Genomic DNA, 21,447 nt, shown 5'->3' with positions numbered 1-21,447 from the left:
GCACCTACTTTAGGTGAAGAACTTTCTACAGCGATACGGCACTTGCTGCACCTACTTAGGGTGAATAATTTTTTGAAACATTCTCGCTATTTATATTTAAATGACTGCATTTACCATGATGCCTTGGGGCTATTTTCCGCTTGAATGCAAGGCAGTGTGCTCCCTTTTTCTTTTTGGATGTCTAAATGACTGCTCCCGTGAGCCTCTTGCTGACGAGCACTGGCGATGCACTTGTGAGCCTACTGAGTGGTACAAAAACCTGTGAAGACGTTTGGCGGCATTTCAAGCGACCCCTTCAGTTACATACGCTCTCTGCTGATGAAGGCCGAAAGCCAGAAACACGTGTCCAGAGATACGGCACTCGCTGCACCTACCTTAGGTGAAGAACTTTCTACAGCGATACAGCACTTGCTGCACCTACTTAGGGTGAATAATTTTTTTTAAGATTCTCGCTATTTATATTTAAATGACTGCATTTACCATGATGCCTTGGGGCTATTTTCCGCTTGATTGCAAGGCAGTGTGCTCCCTTTTTCTTTTTGGATGTCTAAATGACGGCTCCTGTGAGCCTCTTGCTGACGAGCACTGGCGATGCACCTGTGCGCCTACTGAGTGGTACAAAAACCTGTGAAGACGTTTGGCGGCATTTCAAGCGACCCCTTCAGTTACATACGCTCTCTGCTGATGAAGGCCGAAAGCCAGAAACACGTGTCCAGAGATACGGCACTCGCTGCACCTACCTTAGGTGAAGAACTTTCTACAGCGATACAGCACTTGCTGCACCTACTTAGGGTGAATAATTTTTTGAAAGATTCTCGCTATTTATATTTAAATGACTGCATTTACCATGATGCCTTGGGGCTATTTTCCGCTTGAATGCAAGGCAGTGTCCTCCCTTTTTCTTTTTGGATGTCTAAATGACGGCTCCGGTGAGCCTCTTGCTAACGAGCACTAGCGATGCACCTGTGCGCCTACTGAGTGGAACAAAAACCTGTGAAGACGTTTGGCAGCATTTCAAGCAACCCCTTCAGGTACATTCGCTCTCTGCTGATGAAGGCCGAAAGCCAGAAACACGTGTCCAGAGATACGGCACTCGCTGCACCTACTTTAGGTGAAGAACTTTCTACAGCGATACGGCACTTGCTGCACCTACTTAGGGTGAATAATTTTTTGAAACATTCTCGCTATTTATTTTTAAATGACTGCATTTACCATGATGCCTTGGGGCTATTTTCCGCTTGAATGCAAGGCAGTGTGCTCCCTTTTTCTTTTTGGATGTCTAAATGACTGCTCCCGTGAGCCTCTTGCTGACGAGCACTGGCGATGCACTTGTGCGCCTACTGAGTGGTACAAAAACCTGTGAAGACGTTTGGCGGCATTTCAAGCGACCCCTTCAGTTACATACGCTCTCTGCTGATGAAGGCCGAAAGCCAGAAACACGTGTCCAGAGATACGGCACTCGCTGCACCTACCTTAGGTGAAGAACTTTCTACAGCGATACAGCACTTGCTGCACCTACTTAGGGTGAATAATTTTTTTTAAGATTCTCGCTATTTATATTTAAATGACTGCATTTACCATGATGCCTTGGGGCTATTTTCCGCTTGATTGCAAGGCAGTGTGCTCCCTTTTTCTTTTTGGATGTCTAAATGACGGCTCCTGTGAGCCTCTTGCTGACGAGCACTGGCGATGCACCTGTGCGCCTACTGAGTGGTACAAAAACCTGTGAAGACGTTTGGCGGCATTTCAAGCGACCCCTTCAGTTACATACGCTCTCTGCTGATGAAGGCCGAAAGCCAGAAACACGTGTCCAGAGATACGGCACTCGCTGCACCTACCTTAGGTGAAGAACTTTCTACAGCGATACAGCACTTGCTGCACCTACTTAGGGTGAATAATTTTTTGAAAGATTCTCGCTATTTATATTTAAATGACTGCATTTACCATGATGCCTTGCGGCTATTTTCCGCTTGAATGCAAGGCAGTGTGCTCCCTTTTTCTTTTTGGATGTCTAAATGACGGCTCCCGTGAGCCTCTTGCTGACGAGCACTGGCGATGCACCTGTGCGCCTACTGAGTGGTAGAAAAACCTGTGAAGACGTTTGGCGGCATTTCAAGCGACCCCTTCAGTTACATACGCTCTCTGCTGATGAAGGCCGAAAGCCAGAAACACGTGTCCAGAGATACGGCACTCGCTGCACCTACCTTAGGTGAAGAACTTTCTACAGCGATACAGCACTTGCAGCACCTACTTAGGGTGAATAATTTTTTGAAAGATTCTCGCTATTTATATTTAAATGACTGCATTTACCATGAGCCTTGGGGCTATTTTCCGCTTGAATGCAAGGCAGTGTGCTCCCTTTTTCTTTTTGGATGTCTAAATGACGGCTCCCGTGAGCCTCTTGCTGACGAGCACTGGCGATGCACCTGTGCGCCTACTGAGTGGTACAAAAACCTGTGAAGACGTTTGGCGGCATTTCAAGCGACCCCTTCAGTTACATACGCTCTCTGCTGATAAAGGCCGAAAGCCAGAAACACGTGTCCAGAGATACGGCACTCGCTGCACCTACCTTAGGTGAAGAACTTTCTACAGCGATACGGCACTTGCTGCACCTACTTAGGGTGAATAATTTTTTGAAAGATTCTCGCTATTTATATTTAAATGACTGCATTTACCATGATGCCTTGGGGCTATTTTCCGCTTGAATGCAAGGCAGTGTGCTCCCTTTTTCTTTTTGGATGTCTAAATGACGGCTCACGTGAGCCTCTTGCTGACGAGCACCTGCGATGCACCTGTGCGCCTACTGAGTGGTACAAAAACCTGTGAAGACGTTTGGCGGCATTTCAAGCGACCCCTTCAGTTACATACGCTCTCTGCTGATGAAGGCCGAAAGCCAGAAACACGTGTCCAGAGATACGGCACTCGCTGCACCTACCTTAGGTGAAGAACTTTCTACAGCGATACAGCACTTGCTGCACCTACTTAGGGTGAATAATTTTTTGAAAGATTCTCGCTATTTATATTTAAATGACTGCATTTACCATGATGCCTTGGGGCTATTTTCCGCTTGAATGCAAGGCAGTGTCCTCCCTTTTTCTTTTTGGATGTCTAAATGACGGCTCCGGTGAGCCTCTTGCTGACGAGCACTAGCGATGCACCTGTGCGCCTACTGAGTGGAACAAAAACCTTTGAAGACGTTTGGCGGCATTTCAAGCAACCCCTTCAGGTACATTCGCTCTCTGCTGATGAAGGCCGAAAGCCAGAAACACGTGTCCAGAGATACGGCACTCGCTGCACCTACTTTAGGTGAAGAACTTTCTACAGCGATACGGCACTTGCTGCACCTACTTAGGGTGAATAATTTTTTGAAACATTCTCGCTATTTATATTTAAATGACTGCATTTACCATGATGCCTTGGGGCTATTTTCCGCTTGAATGCAAGGCAGTGTGCTCCCTTTTTCTTTTTGGATGTCTAAATGACTGCTCCCGTGAGCCTCTTGCTGACGAGCACTGGCGATGCACTTGTGCGCCTACTGAGTGGTACAAAAACCTGTGAAGACGTTTGGCGGCATTTCAAGCGACCCCTTCAGTTACATACGCTCTCTGCTGATGAAGGCCGAAAGCCAGAAACACGTGTCCAGAGATACGGCACTCGCTGCACCTACCTTAGGTGAAGAACTTTCTACAGCGATACAGCACTTGCTGCACCTACTTAGGGTGAATAATTTTTTTTAAGATTCTCGCTATTTATATTTAAATGACTGCATTTACCATGATGCCTTGGGGCTATTTTCCGCTTGATTGCAAGGCAGTGTGCTCCCTTTTTCTTTTTGGATGTCTAAATGACGGCTCCTGTGAGCCTCTTGCTGACGAGCACTGGCGATGCACCTGTGCGCCTACTGAGTGGTACAAAAACCTGTGAAGACGTTTGGCGGCATTTCAAGCGACCCCTTCAGTTACATACGCTCTCTGCTGATGAAGGCCGAAAGCCAGAAACACGTGTCCAGAGATACGGCACTCGCTGCACCTACCTTAGGTGAAGAACTTTCTACAGCGATACAGCACTTGCTGCACCTACTTAGGGTGAATAATTTTTTGAAAGTTTCTCGCTATTTATATTTAAATGACTGCATTTACCATGATGCCTTGCGGCTATTTTCCGCTTGAATGCAAGGCAGTGTGCTCCCTTTTTCTTTTTGGATGTCTAAATGACGGCTCCCGTGAGCCTCTTGCTGACGAGCACTGGCGATGCACCTGTGCGCCTACTGAGTGGTAGAAAAACCTGTGAAGACGTTTGGCGGCATTTCAAGCGACCCCTTCAGTTACATACGCTCTCTGCTGATGAAGGCCGAAAGCCAGAAACACGTGTCCAGAGATACGGCACTCGCTGCACCTACCTTAGGTGAAGAACTTTCTACAGCGATACAGCACTTGCAGCACCTACTTAGGGTGAATTATTTTTTGAAAGATTCTCGCTATTTATATTTAAATGACTGCATTTACCATGAGCCTTGGGGCTATTTTCCGCTTGAATGCAAGGCAGTGTGCTCCCTTTTTCTTTTTGGATGTCTAAATGACGGCTCCCGTGAGCCTCTTGCTGACGAGCACTGGCGATGCACCTGTGCGCCTACTGAGTGGTACAAAAACCTGTGAAGACGTTTGGCGGCATTTCAAGCGACCCCTTCAGTTACATACGCTCTCTGCTGATAAAGGCCGAAAGCCAGAAACACGTGTCCAGAGATACGGCACTCGCTGCACCTACCTTAGGTGAAGAACTTTCTACAGCGATACGGCACTTGCTGCACCTACTTAGGGTGAATAATTTTTTGAAAGATTCTCGCTATTTATATTTAAATGACTGCATTTACCATGATGCCTTGGGGCTATTTTCAGCTTGAATGCAAGGCAGTGTGCTCCCTTTTTCTTTTTGGATGTCTAAATGACGGCTCACGTGAGCCTCTTGCTGACGAGCACCTGCGATGCACCTGTGCGCCTACTGAGTGGTACAAAAACCTGTGAAGACATTTGGCGGCATTTCAAGCGACCCCTTCAGTTACATACGCTCTCTGCTGATGAAGGCCGAAAGCCAGAAACACGTGTCCAGAGATACGGCACTCGCTGCACCTACCTTAGGTGAAGAACTTTCTACAGCGATACGGCACTTGCTGCACCTACTTAGGGTGAATAATTTTTTGAAAGATTCTCGCTATTTATATTTAAATGACTGCATTTACCATGATGCCTTGGGGCTATTTTCCGCTTGAATGCAAGGCAGTGTGCTCCCTTTTTCTTTTTGGATGTCTAAATGACGGCTCTCGTGAGCCTCTTGCTGACGAGCACTGGCGATGCACCTATGCGCCTACTGAGTGGTACAAAAACCTGTAAAGACGTTTGGCGGCATTTCAAGCGACCCCTTCAGTTACATACGCTCTCTGCTGATGAAGGCCGAAAGCCAGAAACACGTGTCCAGAGATACGGCACTCGCTGCACCTACCTTAGGTGAAGAACTTTCTACAGCGATACGGCACTTGCTGCACCTACTTAGGGTGAATAATTTTTTAAAAGATTCTCGCTATTTATATTTAAATGACTGCATTTACCATGATGCCTTGGGGCTATTTTCCGCTTGAATGCAAGGCAGTGTGCTCCCTTTTTCTTTTTGGATGTCTAAATGACGGCTCCCGTGAGCCTCTTGCTGACGAGCACTGGCGATGCACCTGTGCGCCTACTGAGTGGTACAAAAACCTGTGAAGACTGTTGGCAGTATTTCAAGCGACCCCTTCAGTTACATACGCTCTCTGCTGATGAAGGCCGAAAGCCAGAAAGACGTGTCCAGAGATACGGCACTCGCTGCACCTACCTTAGGTGAAGAACTTTCTACAGCGGTACGGCACTTGCTGCACCTACTTAGGGTGAATAATTTTTTGAAAGATTCTCGCTATTTATATTTAAATGACTGCATTTACCATGATGCCTTGGGGCTATTTTCCGCTTGAATGCAAGGCAGTGTGCTCCCTTTTTCTTTTTGGATGTCTAAATGACGGCTCCCGTGAGCCTCTTGCTGACGAGCACTGGCGATGCACCTGTGCGCCTACTGAGTGGTACAAAAACCTGTGAAGACGTTTGGCTGCATTTCAAGCGACCCCTTCAGTTACATACGCTCTCTGCTGATGAAGGCCGAAAGCCAGAAACACGTGTCCAGAGATACAGCACTCGCTGCACCTACCTTAGGTGAAGAACTTTCTACAGCGATACGGCACTTGCTGCACCTACTTAGGGTGAATAATTTTTTGAAAGATTCTCGCTATTTATATTTAAATGACTGCATTTACCATGATGCCTTGGGGCTATTTTCCGCTTGAATGCAAGGCAGTGTGCTCCCTTTTTCTTTTTGGATGTCTAAATGACGGCTCCCGTGAGCCTCTTGCTGACGAGCACTGGCGATGCACCTGTGCGCCTACTGAGTGGTACAAAAACCTGTGAAGACGTTTGGCGGCATTTCAAGCGACCCCTTCAGTTACATACGCTCTCTGCTGATGAAGGCCGAAAGCCAGAAACACGTGTCCAGAGATACGGCACTCGCTGCACCTACCTTAGGTGAAGAACTTTCTACAGCGATACGGCACTTGCTGCACCTACTTAGGGTGAATAATTTTTTGAAAGATTCTCGCTATTTATATTTAAATGACTGCATTTACCATGATGCCTTGGGGCTATTTTCCGCTTGAATGCAAGGCAGTGTCCTCCCTTTTTCTTTTTGGATGTCTAAATGACGGCTCCGGTGAGCCTCTTGCTGACGAGCACTAGCGATGCACCTGTGCGCCTACTGAGTGGAAGAAAAACCTGTGAAGACGTTTGGCGGCATTTCAAGCAACCCCTTCAGGTACATACGCTCTCTGCTGATGAAGGCCGAAAGCCAGAAACACGTGTCCAGAGATACGGCACTCGCTGCACCTACTTTAGGTCAAGAACTTTCTACAGCGATACCGCACTTGCTGCACCTACTTAGGGTGAATAATTTTTTGAAACATTCTCGCTATTTATATTTAAATGACTGCATTTACCATGATGCCTTGGGGCTATTTTCCGCTTGAATGCAAGGCAGTGTGCTCCCTTTTTCTTTTTGGATGTCTAAATGACGGCTCCCGTGAGCCTCTTGCTGACGAGCACTGGCGATGCACTTGTGCGCCTACTGAGTGGTACAAAAACCTGTGAAGACGTTTGGCGGCATTTCAAGCGACCCCTTCAGTTACATACACTCTCTGCTGATGAAGGCCGAAAGCCAGAAACACGTGTCCAGAGATACGGCACTCGCTGCACCTACCTTAGGTTAAGAACTTTCTACAGCGATACGGCACTTGCTGCACCTACTTAGGGTGAATAATTTTTTGAAAGATTCTCGCTATTTATATTTAAATGACTGCATTTACCATGATGCCTTGGGGCTATTTTCCGCTTGAATGCAAGGCAGTGTGCTACCTTTTTCTTTTTGGATGTCTAAATGACGGCTCCCGTGAGCCTCTTGCTGACGAGCACTGGCGATGCACCTGTGCGCCTACTGAGTGGTACAAAAACCTGTGAAGACGTTTGGCGGCATTTCAAGCGACCCCTTCAGTTACATACGCTCTCTGCTGATGAAGGCCGCAAGCCAGAAACACGTGTCCAGAGATACTGCAGTCGCTGCACCTACCTTAGGTGAAGAACTTTCTACAGCGATACAGCACTTGCTGCATCTACTTAGGGTGAATAATTTTTTGAAAGATTCTCGCTATTTATATTTAAATGACTGCATTTACCATGATGCCTTGGGGCTATTTTCCGCTTGATTGCAAGGCAGTGTGCTCCCTTTTTCTTTTTGGATGTCTAAATGACGGCTCCTGTGAGCCTCTTGCTGACGAGCACTGGCGATGCACCTGTGCGCCTACTGAGTGGTACAAAAACCTGTGAAGACGTTTGGCGGCATTTCAAGCGACCCCTTCAGTTACATACGCTCTCTGCTGATGAAGGCCGAAAGCCAGAAACACGTGTCCAGAGATACGGCACTCGCTGCACCTACCTTAGGTGAAGAACTTTCTACAGCGATACGGCACTTGCTGCACCTACTTAGGGTGAATAATTTTTTGAAAGATTCTCGCTATTTATATTTAAATGACTGCATTTACCATGATGCCTTGGGGCTATTTTCCGCTTGAATGCAAGGCAGTGTGCTCCCTTTTTCTTTTTGGATGTCTAAATGACGGCTCCGGTGAGCCTCTTGCTGACGAGCACTAGCGATGCACCTGTGCGCCTACTGAGTGGTACAAAAACCTGTGAAGACGTTTGGCGGCATTTCAAGCGACCCCTTCAGTTACATACGCTCTCTGCTGATGAAGGCCGAAAGCCAGAAACACGTGTCCAGAGATACTGCACTCGCTGCACCTACCTTAGGTGAAGAACTTTCTACAGCGATACGGCACTTGCTGCACCTACTTAGGGTGAATAATTTTTTGAAAGATTCTCGCTATTTATATTTAAATGACTGCATTTACCATGATGCCTTGGGGCTATTTTCCGCTTGAATGCAAGGCAGTGTGCTCCCTTTTTCTTTTTGGATGTCTAAATGACGGCTCCCGTGAGCCTCTTGCTGACGAGCACTGGCGATGCACCTGTGCGCCTACTGAGTGGTACAAAAACCTGTGAAGACGTTTGGCGGCATTTCAAGCGACCCCTTCAGTTACATACGCTCTCTGCTGATGAAGGCCGAAAGCCAGAAACACGTGTCCAGAGATACGGCACTCGCTGCACCTACCTTAGGTGAAGAACTTTCTACAGCGATACAGCACTTGCTGCACCTACTTAGGGTGAATAATTTTTTGAAAGATTCTCGCTATTTATATTTAAATGACTGTATTTACCATGATGCCTTGGGGCTATTTTCCGCTTGAATGCAAGGCAGTGTGCTCCCTTTTTCTTTTTGGATGTCTAAATGACGGCTCCCGTGAGCCTCTTGCTGACGAGCACTGGCGATGCACCTGTGCGCCTACTGAGTGGTACAAAAACCTGTGAAGACGTTTGGCGGCATTTCAAGCGACCCCTTCAGTTACATACGCTCTCTGCTGATGAAGGCCGAAAGCCAGAAACACGTGTCCAGAGATACTGCACTCGCTGCACCTACCTTAGGTGAAGAACTTTCTACAGCGATACGGCACTTGCTGCACCTACTTAGGGTGAATAATTTTTTTAAAGATTCTCGCTATTTATATTTAAATGACTGCATTTACCATGATGCCTTGGGGCTATTTTCCGCTTGAATGCAAGGCAGTGTGCTCCCTTTTTCTTTTTGGATGTCTAAATGACGGCTCCCGTGAGCCTCTTGCTGACGAGGACTGGCGATGCACCTGTGCGCCTACTGAGTGGTACAAAAACCTGTGAAGACGTTTGGCGGCATTTCAAGCGACCCCTTCAGTTACATACGCTCCCTGCTGATGAAGGCCGAAAGCCAGAAACACGTGTCCAGAGATACGGCACTCGCTGCACCTACCTTACGTGAAGAACTTTCTACAGCGATACGGCACTTGCTGCACCTACTTAGGGTGAATAATTTTTTGAAAGATTCTCGCTATTTATATTTAAATGACAGCATTTACCATGATGCCTTGGGGCTATTTTCCGCTTGAATGCAAGGCAGTGTGCTCCCTTTTTCTTTTTGGATGTCTAAATGACGGCTCCCGTGAGCCTCTTGCTGACGAGCACTGGCGATGCACCTGTGCGCCTACTGAGTGGTACAAAAACCTGTGAAGACGTTTGGCAGCATTTCAAGCGACCCCTTCAGTTACATACGCTCTCTGCTGATGAAGGCCGAAAGCCAGAAACACGTGTCCATAGATACGGCACTCGCTGCACCTACCTTAGGTGAAGAACTATCTACAGCGATACGCCACTTGCTGCACCTACTTAGGGTGAATAATTTTTTTAAAGATTCTCGCTATTTATATTTAAATGACTGCATTTACCATGATGCCTTGGGGCTATTTTCTGCTTGAATGCAAGGCAGTGTGCTCCCTTTTTCTTTTTGGATGTCTAAATGACGGCTCCCGTGAGCCTCTTGCTGACGAGCACTGGCGATGCACCTGTGCGCCTACTGAGTGGTACAAAAACCTGTGAAGACGTTTGGCGGCATTTCAAGCGACCCCTTCAGTTACATACGCTATCTGCTGATAAAGGCCGAAAGCCAGAAACACGTGTCCAGAGATACGGCACTCGCTGCACCTACCTTAGGTGAAGAACTTTCTACAGCGATACGGCACTTGCTGCACCTACTTAGGGTGAATAATTTTTTGAAAGATTCTCGCTATTTATATTTAAATGACTGCTTTTACCATGATGCCTTGGGGCTATTTTCCGCTTGAATGCAAGGCAGTGTGCTCCCTTTTTCTTTTTGGATGTCTAAATGACTGCTCCCGTGAGCCTCTTGCTGACGAGCACTGGCGATGCACCTGTGCGCCTACTGAGTGGTACAAAAACCTGTGAAGACGTTTGGCGGCATTTCAAGCGACCCCTTCAGTTACATACGCTCTCTGCTGATGAAGGCCGAAAGCCAGAAACACGTGTCCAGAGATACGGCACTCGCTGCACCTACCTTAGGTGAAGAACTTTCTACAGCGATACGGCACTTGCTGCACCTACTTATGGTGAATAATTTTTTGAAAGGTTCTCGCTATTTATATTTAAATGACTGCATTTACCATGATGCCTTGGGGCTATTTTCCGCTTGAATGCAAGGCAGTGTGCTCCCTTTTTCTTTTTGGATGTCTAAATGACGGCTCCCGTGAGCCTCTTGCTGACAAGCACTGGCGATGCACCTGTGCGCCTACTGAGTGGCACAAAAACCTGTGAAGATGTTTGGCGGTATTTCAAGCGACCCCTTCAGTGACATACGCTCTTTGCTGATGAAGGCCGAAAGCAAGAAACACGTGTCCAGAGATACGGCTCTCGCTGCACCTACCTTAGGTGAAGAACTTTCTACAGCGATACGGCACTTGCTGCACCTACTTAGGGTGAATAATTTTTTGAAAGGTTCTCGCTATTTATATTTAAATGACTGCATTTACCATGATGCCTTGGGGATATTTTCCGCTTGAATGCAAGGCAGTGTGCTCCCTTTTTCTTTTTGGATGTCTAAATGACGGCTCCCGTGAGCCTCTTGCTGACGCGCACTGGCGATGCACCTGTGCGCCTACTGAGTGGTACAAAAACCTGTGAAGACGTTTGGCGGAATTTCAAGCGACCCCTTCAGTTACATACGCTCTCTGCTGATAAAGGCCGAAAGCCAGAAACACGTGTCCAGAGATACGGCACTCGCTGCACCTACCTTAGGTGAAGAACTTTCTACAGCGATACGGCACTTGCTGCACCTATTTAGGGTGAATAATTTTTTGAAAGATTCTCGCTATTTATATTTAAATGACTGCATTTACCATGATGCCTTGGGGCTATTTTCCGCTTGAATGCAAGGCAGTGTGCTCCCTTTTTCTTTTTTAGATGTCTAAATGACGGCTCCCGTGAGCCTCTTGCTGACGAGCACTGGCGATGCACCTGTGCGCCTACTGAGTGGTACAAAAACCTGTGAAGACGTTTGGCGGCATTTCAAGCGACCCCTTCAGTTACATACGCTCTCTGCTGATGAAGGCCGAAAGCCAGAAACACGTGTCCAGAGATACAGCACTCGCTGCACCTACCTTAGGTGAAGAACTTTCTACAGTGATACGGCACTTGCTGCACCTACTTAGGGTGAATAATTTTTTGAAAGATTCTCGCTATTTATATTTAAATGACTGCATTTACCATGATGCCTTGGGGCTATTTTCCACTTGATTGCAAGGCAGTGTGCTCCCTTTTTCTTTTTGGATGTCTAAATGACGGCTCCCGTGAGCCTCTTGCTGACGAGCACTGGCGATGCACCTGTGCGCCTACTGAGTGGTACAAAAACCTGTGAAGACGTTTGGCGGCATTTCAAGCGACCCCTTCAGTTACATACGCTCTCTGCTGATGAAGGCCGAAAGCCAGAAACACGTGTCCAGAGATACTGCACTCGCTGCACCTACCTTAGGTGAAGAACTTTCTACAGCGATACGGCACTTGCTGCACCTACTTAGGGTGAATAATTTTTTGAAAGATTCTCGCTATTTATATTTAAATGACTGCATTTACAATGATGCCTTGGGGCTATTTTCCGCTTGAATGCAAGGCAGTGTGCTCCCTTTTTCTTTTTGGATGTCTAAATGACGGCTACCGTGAGCCTCTTGCTGACGAGCACTGGCGATGCACCTGTGCGCCTACTGAGTGGTACAAAAACCTGTGAAGACGTTTGGCGGCATTTCAAGCGACCCCTTCAGTTACATACGCTCTCTGCTGATGAAGGCCGAAAGCCAGAAACACGTGTCCAGAGATACGGCACTCGCTGCACCTACCTTAGGTGAAGAACTTTCTACAGCGATACGGCACTTGCTGCACCTACTTAGGGTGAATAATTTTTTGAAAGATTCTCGCTATTTATATTTAAATGACTGCATTTACCATGATGCCTTGGGGCTATTTTCCGCTTGAATGCAAGGCAGTGTCCTCCCTTTTTCTTTTTGGATGTCTAAATGATGGCTCCGGTGAGCCTCTTGCTGACGAGCACTAGCGATGCAACTGTGCGCCTACTGAGTGGAACAAAAACCTGTGAAGACGTTTGGCGGCATTTCAAGCAACCCCTTCAGGTACATACGCTCTCTGCTGATGAAGGCCGAAAGCCAGAAACACGTGTCCAGAGATACGGCACTCGCTGCACCTACTTTAGGTGAAGAACTTTCTACAGCGATACCGCACTTGCTGCACCTACTTAGGGTGAATAATTTTTTGAAACATTCTCGCTATTTATATTTAAATGACTGCATTTACCATGATGCCTTGGGGCTATTTTCCGCTTGAATGCAAGGCAGTGTGCTCCCTTTTTCTTTTTGGATGTCTAAATGACGGCTCCCGTGAGCCTCTTGCTGACGAGCACTGGCGATGCACTTGTGCGCCTACTGAGTGGTACAAAAACCTGTGAAGACGTTTGGCGGCAATTCAAGCGACCCCTTCAGTTACATACGCTCTCTGCTGATGAAGGCCGAAAGCCAGAAACACGTGTCCAGAGATACGGCACTCGCTGCACCTACCTTAGGTGAAGAACTTTCTACAGCGATACAGCACTTGCTGCACCTACTTAGGGTGAATAATTTTTTTAAAGATTCTCGCTATTTATATTTAAATGACTGCATTTACCATGATGCCTTGGGGCTATTTTCCGCTTGATTGCAAGGCAGTGTGCTCCCTTTTTCTTTTTGGATGTCTAAATGACGGCTCCTGTGAGCCTCTTGCTGACGAGCACTGGCGATGCACCTGTGCGCCTACTGAGTGGTACAAAAACCTGTTAAGACGTTTGGCGGCATTTCAAGCGACCCCTTCAGTTACATACGCTCTCTGCTGATGAAGGCCGAAAGCCAGAAACATGTGTCCAGAGATACGGCACTCGCTGCACCTACCTTAGGTGAAGAACTTTCTACAGCGATACGGCACTTGCTGCACCTACTTATGGTGAATAATTTTTTGAAAGGTTCTCGCTATTTATATTTAAATGACTGCATTTACCATGATGCCTTGGGGCTATTTTCCGCTTGAATGCAAGGCAGTGTGCTCCCTTTTTCTTTTTGGATGTCTAAATGACGGCTCCCGTGAGCCTCTTGCTGACAAGCACTGGCGATGCACCTGTGCGCCTACTGAGTGGCACAAAAACCTGTGAAGATGTTTGGCGGTATTTCAAGCGACCCCTTCAGTGACATACGCTCTTTGCTGATGAAGGCCGAAAGCAAGAAACACGTGTCCAGAGATACGGCTCTCGCTGCACCTACCTTAGGTGAAGAACTTTCTACAGCGATACGGCACTTGCTGCACCTACTTAGGGTGAATAATTTTTTGAAAGGTTCTCGCTATTTATATTTAAATGACTGCATTTACCATGATGCCTTGGGGATATTTTCCGCTTGAATGCAAGGCAGTGTGCTCCCTTTTTCTTTTTGGATGTCTAAATGACGGCTCCCGTGAGCCTCTTGCTGACGCGCACTGGCGATGCACCTGTGCGCCTACTGAGTGGTACAAAAACCTGTGAAGACGTTTGGCGGAATTTCAAGCGACCCCTTCAGTTACATACGCTCTCTGCTGATAAAGGCCGAAAGCCAGAAACACGTGTCCAGAGATACGGCACTCGCTGCACCTACCTTAGGTGAAGAACTTTCTACAGCGATACGGCACTTGCTGCACCTATTTAGGGTGAATAATTTTTTGAAAGATTCTCGCTATTTATATTTAAATGACTGCATTTACCATGATGCCTTGGGGCTATTTTCCGCTTGAATGCAAGGCAGTGTGCTCCCTTTTTCTTTTTTAGATGTCTAAATGACGGCTCCCGTGAGCCTCTTGCTGACGAGCACTGGCGATGCACCTGTGCGCCTACTGAGTGGTACAAAAACCTGTGAAGACGTTTGGCGGCATTTCAAGCGACCCCTTCAGTTACATACGCTCTCTGCTGATGAAGGCCGAAAGCCAGAAACACGTGTCCAGAGATACAGCACTCGCTGCACCTACCTTAGGTGAAGAACTTTCTACAGTGATACAGCACTTGCTGCACCTACTTAGGGTGAATAATTTTTTGAAAGATTCTCGCTATTTATATTTAAATGACTGCATTTACCATGATGCCTTGGGGCTATTTTCCACTTGATTGCAAGGCAGTGTGCTCCCTTTTTCTTTTTGGATGTCTAAATGACGGCTCCCGTGAGCCTCTTGCTGACGAGCACTGGCGATGCACCTGTGCGCCTACTGAGTGGTACAAAAACCTGTGAAGACGTTTGGCGGCATTTCAAGCGACCCCTTCAGTTACATACGCTCTCTGCTGATGAAGGCCGAAAGCCAGAAACACGTGTCCAGAGATACTGCACTCGCTGCACCTACCTTAGGTGAAGAACTTTCTACAGCGATACGGCACTTGCTGCACCTACTTAGGGTGAATAATTTTTTGAAAGATTCTCGCTATTTATATTTAAATGACTGCATTTACAATGATGCCTTGGGGCTATTTTCCGCTTGAATGCAAGGCAGTGTGCTCCCTTTTTCTTTTTGGATGTCTAAATGACGGCTACCGTGAGCCTCTTGCTGACGAGCACTGGCGATGCACCTGTGCGCCTACTGAGTGGTACAAAAACCTGTGAAGACGTTTGGCGGCATTTCAAGCGACCCCTTCAGTTACATACGCTCTCTGCTGATGAAGGCCGAAAGCCAGAAACACGTGTCCAGAGATACGGCACTCGCTGCACCTACCTTAGGTGAAGAACTTTCTACAGCGATACGGCACTTGCTGCACCTACTTAGGGTGAATAATTTTTTGAAAGATTCTCGCTATTTATATTTAAATGACTGCATTTACCATGATGCCTTGGGGCTATTTTCCGCTTGAATGCAAGGCAGTGTCCTCCCTTTTTCTTTTTGGATGTCTAAATGACGGCTCCGGTGAGCCTCTTGCTGACGAGCACTAGCGATGCAACTGTGCGCCTACTGAGTGGAACAAAAACCTGTGAAGACGTTTGGCGGCATTTCAAGCAACCCCTTCAGGTACATACGCTCTCTGCTGATGAAGGCCGAAAGCCAGAAACACGTGTCCAGAGATACGGCACTCGCTGCACCTACTTTAGGTGAAGAACTTTCTACAGCGATACCGCACTTGCTGCACCTACTTAGGGTGAATAATTTTTTGAAACATTCTCGCTATTTATATTTAAATGACTGCATTTACCATGATGCCTTGGGGCTATTTTCCGCTTGAATGCAAGGCAGTGTGCTCCCTTTTTCTTTTTGGATGTCTAAATGACGGCTCCCGTGAGCCTCTTGCTGACGAGCACTGGCGATGCACTTGTGCGCCTACTGAGTGGTACAAAAACCTGTGAAGACGTTTGGCGGCAATTCAAGCGACCCCTTCAGTTACATACGCTCTCTGCTGATGAAGGCCGAAAGCCAGAAACACGTGTCCAGAGATACGGCACTCGCTGCACCTACCTTAGGTAAAGAACTTTCTACAGCGATACAGCACTTGCTGCACCTACTTAGGGTGAATAATTTTTTTAAAGATTCTCGCTATTTATATTTAAATGACTGCATTTACCATGATGCCTTGGGGCTATTTTCCGCTTGATTGCAAGGCAGTGTGCTCCCTTTTTCTTTTTGGATGTCTAAATGACGGCTCCTGTGAGCCTCATGCTGACGAGCACTGGCGATGCACCTGTGCGCCTACTGAGTGGTACAAAAACCTGTTAAGACGTTTGGCGGCATTTCAAGCGACCCCTTCAGTTACATACGCTCTCTGCTGATGAAGGCCGAAAGCCAGAAACATGTGTCCAGAGATACGGCACTCGCTGCACCTACCTTAGGTGAAGAACTTTCTACAGCGATACAGCACTTGCTGCACCTACTTAGGGTGAATAATTTTTTGAAAGATTCTCGCTATTTATATTTAAATGACTGCATTTACCATGATGCCTTGCGGCTATTTTCCGCTTGAATGCAAGGCAGTGTGCTCCCTTTTTCTTTTTGGATGTCTAAATGACGGCTCCCGTGAGCCTCTTGCTGACGAGCACTGGCGATGCACCTGTGCGCCTACTGAGTGGTACAAAAACCTGTAAAGACGTTTGGCGGCATTTCAAGCGACCCCTTCAGTTACATACGCTCTCTGCTGATGAAGGCCGAAAGCCAGAAACACGTGTCCAGAGATACGGCACTCGCTGCACCTACCTTAGGTGAAGAACTTTCTACAGCGATACGGCACTTGCTGCACCTACTTAGGGTGAATAATTTTTTGAAAGGTTCTCGCTATTTATATTTAAATGACTGCATTTACCATGATGCCTTGGGGCTATTTTCCGCTTGAATGCAAGGCAGTGTGCTCCCTTTTTCTTTTTGGATGTCTAAATGACGGCTCCCGTGAGCCTCTTGCTGACGAGCACTGGCGATGCACCTGTGCGCCTACTGAGTGGTACAAAAACCTGTGAAGACGTTTGGCGGCATTTCAAGCGACCCCTTCAGTTACATACGCTCTCTGCTGATGAAGGCCGAAAGCCAGAAACATGTGTCCAGAGATACGGCACTCGCTGCACCTACCTTCGGTGAAGAACTTTCTACAGCGATACGGCACTTGCTGCACCTACTTAGGGTGAATAATTTTTTGAAAGATTCTCGCTATTTATATTTAAATGACTGCATTTACCATGATGCCTTGGGGCTATTTTCCGCTTGATTGCAAGGCAGTGTGCTCCCTTTTTCTTTTTGGATGTCTAAATGACGGCTCCCGTGAGCCTCTTGCTGACGAGCACTGGCGATGCACCTGTGCGCCTACTGAGTGGTACAAAAACCTGTGAAGACATTTGGCGGCATTTCAAGTGACCCCTTCAGTTACATACGCTCTCTGCTGATGAAGGCCGAAAGCCAGAAACACGTGTCCAGAGATACGGCACTCGCTGCACCTACCTTAGGTGAAGAACTTTCTACAGCGATACGGCACTTGCTGCACCTACTTAGGGTGAATAATTTTTTGAAAGATTCTCGCTATTTATATTTAAATGACTGCATTTACCATGATGCCTTGGGGCTATTTTCCGCTTGAATGCAAGGCAGTGTGCTCCCTTTTTCTTTTTGGATGTCTAAATGACGGCTCCCGTGAGCCTCTTGCTGACGAGCACTGGCGATGCACCTGTGCGCCTACTGAGTGGCACAAAAACCTGTGAAGATGTTTGGCGGCATTTCAAGCGACCCCTTCAGTTACATACGCTCTTTGCTGATGAATGCCGAAAGCAAGAAACACGTGTCCAGAGATACGGCACTCGCTGCACCTACCTTAGGTGAATAACTTTCTACAGCGATACGGCACTTGCTGCACCTACTTAGGGTGAATAATTTTTTGAAAGGTTCTCGCTATTTATATTTAAATGACTGCATTTACCATGATGCCTTGGAGCTATTTTCCGCTTGAATGCAAGGCAGTGTGCTCCCTTTTTCTTTTTGGATGTCTAAATGACGGCTCCCGTGAGCCTCTTGCTGACGAGCACTGGCGATGCACCTGTGCGCCTACTGAGTGGTACAAAAACCTGTGAAGACGTTTGGCGGCATTTCAAGCGACCCCTTCAGTTACATACGCTCTCTGCTGATGAAGGCCGAAAGCCAGAAACACGTGTGCAGAGATACTGCACTCGCTGCACCTACCTTAGGTGAAGAACTTTCTACAGCGATACGGCACTTGCTGCACCTACTTAGGGTGAATAATTTTTTGAAAGATTCTCGCTATTTATATTTAAATGACTGCATTTACCATGATGCCTTGGGGCTATTTTCCGCTTGAATGCAAGGCAGTGTGCTCCCTTTTTCTTTTTGGATGTCTAAATGACGGCTCCCGTGAGCCTCTTGCTGACGAGCACTGGCGATGCACCTGTGCGCCTACTGAGTGGTACAAAAACCTGTGAAGACGTTTGGCGGCATTTCAAGCGACCCCTTCAGTTACATACGCTCTCTGCTGATGAAGGCCGAAAGCCAGAAACAGGTGTCCAGAGATACGGCACTCGCTGCACCTACCTTAGGTGAAGAACTTTCTACAGCGATACGGCACTTGCTGCACCTACTTAGGGTGAATAATTTTTTGAAAGATTCTCGCTATTTATATTTAAATGACTGCATTTACCATGATGCCTTGGGGCTATTTTCCACTTGAATGCAAGGCAGTGTGCTCCCTTTTTCTTTTTGGATGTCTAAATGACGGCTCCGGTGAGCCTCTTGCTGACGAGCACTAGCGATGCACCTGTGCGCCTACTGAGTGGAACAAAAACCTGTGAAGACGTTTGGCGGCATTTCAAGCAACCCCTTCAGGTACATACGCTCTCTGCTGATGAAGGCCGAAAGCCAGAAACACGTGTCCAGAGATACGGCACTCGCTGCACCTACTTTAGGTGAAGAACTTTCTACAGCGATACGGCACTTGCTGCACCTACTTAGGGTGAATAATTTTTTGAAACATTCTCGCTATTTATATTTAAATGACTGCATTTACCATGATGCCTTGGGGCTATTTTCCGCTTGAATGCAAGGCAGTGTGCTCCCTTTTTCTTTTTGGATGTCTAAATGACTGCTCCCGTGAGCCTCTTGCTGACGAGCACTGGCGATGCACTTGTGCGCCTACTGAGTGGTACAAAAACCTGTGAAGACGTTTGGCGGCATTTCAAGCGACCCCTTCAGTTACATACGCTCTCTGCTGATGAAGGCCGAAAGCCAGAAACACGTGTCCAGAGATACGGCACTCGCTGCACCTACCTTAGGTGAAGAACTTTCTACAGCGATACAGCACTTGCTGCACCTACTTAGGGTGAATAATTTTTTTTAAGATTCTCGCTATTTATATTTAAATGACTGCATTTACCATGATGCCTTGGGGCTATTTTCCGCTTGATTGCAAGGCAGTGTGCTCCCTTTTTCTTTTTGGATGTCTAAATGACGGCTCCTGTGAGCCTCTTGCTGACGAGCACTGGCGATGCACCTGTGCGCCTACTGAGTGGTACAAAAACCTGTGAAGACATTTGGCGGCATTTCAAGCGACCCCTTCAGTTACATACGCTCTCTGCTGATGAAGGCCGAAAGCCAGAAACACGTGTCCAGAGATACGGCACTCGCTGCACCTACCTTAGGTGAAGAACTTTCTACAGCGATACAGCACTTGCTGCACCTACTTAGGGTGAATAATTTTTTGAAAGATTCTCGCTATTTATATTTAAATGACTGCATTTACCATGATGCCTTGCGGCTATTTTCCGCTTGAATGCAAGGCAGTGTGCTCCCTTTTTCTTTTTGGATGTCTAAATGACGGCTCCCGTGAGCCTCTTGCTGACGAGCACTGGCGATGCACCTGTGCGCCTACTGAGTGGTAGAAAAACCTGTGAAGACGTTTGGCGGCATTTCAAGCGACCCCTTCAGTTACATACGCTCTCTGCTGATGAAGGCCGAAAGCCAGAAACACGTGTCCAGAGATACGGCACTCGCTGCACCTACCTTAGGTGAAGAACTTTCTACAGCGATACAGCACTTGCAGCACCTACTTAGGGATAATAATTTTTTGAAAGATTCTCGCTATTTATATTTAAATGACTGCATTTACCATGAGCCTTGGGGCTATTTTCCGCTTGAATGCAAGGCAGTGTGCTCCCTTTTTCTTTTTGGATGTCTAAATGACGGCTCCCGTGAGCCTCTTGCTGACGAGCACTGGCGATGCACCTGTGCGCCTACTGAGTGGTACAAAAACCTGTGAAGACGTTTGGCGGCATTTCAAGCGACCCCTTCAGTTACATACGCTCTCTGCTGATAAAGGCCGAAAGCCAGAAACACGTGTCCAGAGATACGGCACTCGCTGCACCTACCTTAGGTGAAGAACTTTCTACAGCGATACGGCACTTGCTGCACCTACTTAGGGTGAATAATTTTTTGAAAGATTCTCGCTATTTATATTTAAATGACTGCATTTACCATGATGCCTTGGGGCTATTTTCCGCTTGAATGCAAGGCAGTGTGCTCCCTTTTTCTTTTTGGATGTCTAAATGACGGCTCACGTGAGCCTCTTGCTGACGAGCACCTGCGATGCACCTGTGCGCCTACTGAGTGGTACAAAAACCTGTGAAGACGTTTGGCGGCATTTCAAGCGACCCCTTCAGTTACATACGCTCTCTGCTGATGAAGGCCGAAAGCCAGAAACACGTGTCCAGAGATACGGCACTCGCTGCACCTACCTTAGGTGAAGAACTTTCTACAGCGATACAGCACTTGCTGCACCTACTTAGGGTGAATAATTTTTTGAAAGATTCTCGCTATTTATATTTAAATGACTGCATTTACCATGATGCCTTGGGGCTATTTTCCGCTTGAATGCAAGGCAGTGTCCTCCCTTTTTCTTTTTGGATGTCTAAATGACGGCTCCGGTGAGCCTCTTGCTGACGAGCACTAGCGATGCACCTGTGCGCCTACTGAGTGGAACAAAAACCTTTGAAGACGTTTGGCGGCATTTCAAGCAACCCCTTCAGGTACATTCGCTCTCTGCTGATGAAGGCCGAAAGCCAGAAACACGTGTCCAGAGATACGGCACTCGCTGCACCTACTTTAGGTGAAGAACTTTCTACAGCGATACGGCACTTGCTGCACCTACTTAGGGTGAATAATTTTTTGAAACATTCTCGCTATTTATATTTAAATGACTGCATTTACCATGATGCCTTGGGGCTATTTTCCGCTTGAATGCAAGGCAGTGTGCTCCCTTTTTCTTTTTGGATGTCTAAATGACTGCTCCCGTGAGCCTCTTGCTGACGAGCAC

This window comes from Pleurodeles waltl, chromosome 2_2 (assembly GCF_031143425.1).
Source record: "Pleurodeles waltl isolate 20211129_DDA chromosome 2_2, aPleWal1.hap1.20221129, whole genome shotgun sequence".
Classification (NCBI taxonomy): domain Eukaryota; kingdom Metazoa; phylum Chordata; class Amphibia; order Caudata; family Salamandridae; genus Pleurodeles; species Pleurodeles waltl.
Note: the sequence above shows the minus strand (reverse complement) of the source record.